The following is a 4337-nucleotide window of genomic DNA, read 5'->3' as shown; positions in this document are numbered from 1 at the left end:
GTGACTTAGTGACGCGCTTCACGCTGCCGTCACTGTGGGCTGTTGCGGTGCGTTACGAAAACGATTCTTGTCCTGTGCAGAGACAGACGCGAACACGTCATGGGGGGGCGGCTCAGGCCGCCTGAGCTGCACGGCGGGATGTCGCCTCTCGCCCCGCTCAGGGCTCTCGCGCCGTCCCTGGCCAGCGGGCGCGGGCACGGATCAGCTCTGCCTCGCGAACGAGGCCGGGCGACAGGACGCTAGTTTGGGCACCGCAGCGCGGGAGCGCCAGGAGCCCAGCCGGGCCCCCAGCGACCATTGCTGGTCACTGCCTGGCTCCAGGGGCCTTGCCCCGCCCCTGCTGCGCTAACGGGCTGAGCCCGCGCGCGCTGGGAGAGCTGCCAACGGCTTTTGTCAAACGCTTATTGCGAGGCTCAGCAATGAATGAGGAAGCACTGGGGTCGGCTGTCTACACTGCCGCGGTAAATCGACCTACGCAACTGCAGCGACGTGAATAACAGCAGGAGTTGACATACCTTAGTTCAAGTTACCACGGGGACGACACTGGGGCGGGGGGTCGACGGGAGAAACTCTCCCCTCCACTTTCCCTACTCCTCTGGTGAGAAGCTGACTGGAGAGCGATCTGCTGTCGATTTGCCGGATCTTCATTAGACCCGCTAAATTGACTGCTGGTGGATCGATCTCAGAGCCCGGAGCAGGGCTGTAGTGTAGACCTGCCCTGTTGTCAGGGGAGTGCACCATCGACTGGACTCTACCTCTGTTGGCCCAGGCTGAGGCAGGGGCAATGAGGCAAAAGAGACTAAGGGCTAGTCTACGCTGGGGGGGGGGGCATTTGAACTAAGATACTTGGACTTCAGCTACTCTATTCATGTAGCTGAAGTCCAAGTATCTTAGTTCGACTTACCTGGCTGTTCTCATGGCAGCAAGTCGACTGCCGCGGCTCCGCTGTTGACTCTGCTTACTCCTGCTGAGGTGGAGTATAGGATAGATCGATTACTACCTGTTGATCCGGTGGGTAGTCTAGACATGGCCTAAGAAGTCTTCTCTGCCTTCCCACCCACTTGCATCATCTGCTGTGTTAGCGCTGCCAAAATCACTACAAAGGTGGACTAGTTTAATTTTGACTGTACTTAGTAAGTGGCTTTGGCTGGGTACCCACTATGGGAGCTAGTTTTGTTCTTTTGTCCAGTGTAACTATTTTTGTTAGGGGTGTGATTGATTTTTTTTTTAAACTGAAATCGTTATACCAGTACAGTCTCTAGTGGGGCTTTAACTATAGCAGTGTAGCTTATTCCCCCTTTTGTGAAGAAGAAAACTATACTGGAATAAACACTTGTAGACAGATTATGACTGCATCCACCCTAGGGGAGTTGTATGACTTTATAGGTATAGTCAAAGCAGTACAACATGTGTCTAGATAGGGTCACAGATTGATATTATTCCACGATTTTAACTTGGGGGATGGGGGACATCACATTTAAGCAAGCAAAAATAAAATATCACATGTAATTTCACCTAGTGGTGATAAACTGGCTAGCTCAAACATTTTTGCTTTGTGGAGGCCATTAGGCAAAGTGGATAGAAAATGGGAAATAAATACATTTTTTAAAAATACACACACCAGTATTCCTTTTCCCCTTAATGCCCTTTCTCCATCCCAGCCTATCAGTGATATCCTGTACTTATGCAGAGCTCAGTGTAAGATTGGGGCCTTAATTTGTTATATGTGTTAATTAATCTTAATTAGCTGTATCAAAGACTGGTAAAGAATGTTGAAATTAACTAAGTTACATTTGAAAGAGACCTTAAGATTGGATGTCTATGTAGGTATAATAAAATTTTAAGAAGCTTGCCATGTGGTATACTACTTAATCTATATATCACATTGAGTCTGAAAAAGCTTTTTTCTCTTTTTGGTCAGTAACTGATTAAAAGATAGGAAACAAAGAGTACGAATAAATGCTCAGTTTTCAGAATGGAGAGAGGTAAATAGTGGTGTCCCCCTGGGGTCTGTACTGGGGCCAGAACTGATTCATAAATTATCTGGAAAAGGGGTTAAACAGTGAGGAGGTGGCAAAATTTGCAGATGATAAAGAACTATTCAAGATACTTATGTCCAAAGAAGACTGCTAAGATTTAACAAAGGGATCTCACAAAACTGAGTCACTGGGCAACAAAATGGCAGATAACATTTAGTGTTGAAAAATGCAAAGTAATGCACATTGGAAAACATAATCCCAACTATACATATAAAATGATGGGGTCTAAATTAGCTGTTACCACTAAAGAAAGAGATCTTGGGGTCATTGTGGCTAGTTCTCTGAAAACATCCACTTAATGTGCAGCGGCAGTCAAAAAAGCTAATAGAATGTTGAGAATCACTAAGAAAGGAATAGATATGACAGAAAATGTCATATTGCCTCTATATAAGTCCAAGGTATCCCCACGTCTTGAGTACTGCGTGCAGATCTGATTGCCTGATCTCAAAAAAGATATATTGGAATTGAAAGAAGTACAGAAATGGGCAACAAAAATGATTAGGGATATGGAACAACTTCCATATGAGGAGAGATTAATAAGACGGGGACTTTTCAGCATGGAAAAGATGACTCAGGCGGGGACTATGATAGGTCTATAAAGTCATAACTTGTGTGGAGAAAGTAAATAAGGAATTGTTACTTACTCTTCACATAACATAAGAACTAGGGGTCACCCAAAGAAATGAGTAGGTAGCAGGTTTAAAACACAAGAAAGGATATCTTCACAGAAGGCACAGTCAACCTATGGATTCTTTGCCAGAGTATGTTGTGAGGGCCAAAACAGAAGGTGCAAAAAAGAACTAGGTAAATTCATGGAGGATAGGCCCATCAATGGCTATTAGCAAGTATGGGTTGGGATGCAAAACCATACTCTGAAGTTGCCCAAAGCTGGGAAATAGGTGACAGGATGGATCACTTGATGATTACCCGTTCTGTTCATTCCCTCTGCAGCATCTGGCATTGGCCACTGTTGGAAGACAGGATGTTGACCTAGATGGACCATTGGTCTGACCCAGTATGGCTATTCTTAGGTTCTGCAAGAATTTATTCCATCAGATTGTGAACTTCTTTATAGCAAGAAAGCTATAATAAATAATATACATTAATAACTAAAGTGATAATTTATATTATATATTAATAATTAAAGCTATAATTAATTTTCATAAAACAAAACTTGAACTTAGATACAAATGTACATTGTTAAACCCAATGAAGTATAATATAAAATACCCAAACACTGCTGGAGAATAAAATTTATCTAGTTCTCAGAAAATACTTAAAATATATGAATCCACAATATTCTTTTAAGTAAAAACAAACATTAATACAAAGTCAATTATTTAAAAAATGTTAACATTGTGACAAATAGAAAAAATCAGAGAATTCACAGTTGAAAATGGAGTGGTCAATGCACCAAAGTTGATTATCTGGTAGTTTCTGATTTTATACAAAAAATGTTCTAATTTTAGTTCCCTTTTAAGTCCAATGCTTCCTAGAGAGACATCAGTTACAAAACTGCTATTGACTTTAACGGGAAGATTTGTGTTTGAAGAACTGAAGAGTTTACATCACTCACTCCACCTCAAAAATTGAGTATATTTACAAAAAAAAAAAAAAGTGAACCATTATATTTCCTCACATAAACCCATGTTAACAACTATTTAAAGTATCTGACTGACCATAGGGACTTCTAAAGAAGATCATGTTCTTCACCAATTTTTCATTTTTTAACGTTGCTATTCATGGATTTAAATAGCTGTCAGGTTCGTTATAGATTAAGTCAAACCAGTTCTTACCCCAGATGATTATTCATTCACAGGTAAAGTTTTTTAAGGCAATGGGCTTGGTTTATCACTATGTTAATTCCCATTTTGTGCTGGTGTAACTTCATAGGCATCAATGGCACATAAGTGGGTCTGATTCACCACCGTCTTACTCCCGTTTTACACTGGAAGTCCATATTCCTCTGTTCTGTGTAAGGAAATTGAAATATGCTATGTAAATTCTGGATGTCATTATAACTTTCTCATATTGGTTACCATATCAGCACTTTATACCCAGTGAAAGTGAACTCTCTATAAAAAGTTTATACAAAACAAAAGAATATTAGGATTTCAGGAAACTTGGAACCAAGCTGTCACATAAAACTGAATGTAACTTCAGCTTTAAAAATGCTGTCAATAAGATATACAAGGGACAAGCATGTTCCTGCTAGTCTACAGCTGTGAAATTTGCTGCAGAATCCCCCCTTCCCGCCCCAACCTTGCTGCAAAATTGTGCTCTAGAATAAAGTTTTGC

This window comes from Mauremys reevesii, linkage group 3 (assembly GCF_016161935.1).
Source record: "Mauremys reevesii isolate NIE-2019 linkage group 3, ASM1616193v1, whole genome shotgun sequence".
Classification (NCBI taxonomy): Eukaryota; Metazoa; Chordata; order Testudines; family Geoemydidae; genus Mauremys; species Mauremys reevesii.
This window is presented reverse-complemented; position numbering follows the sequence as displayed.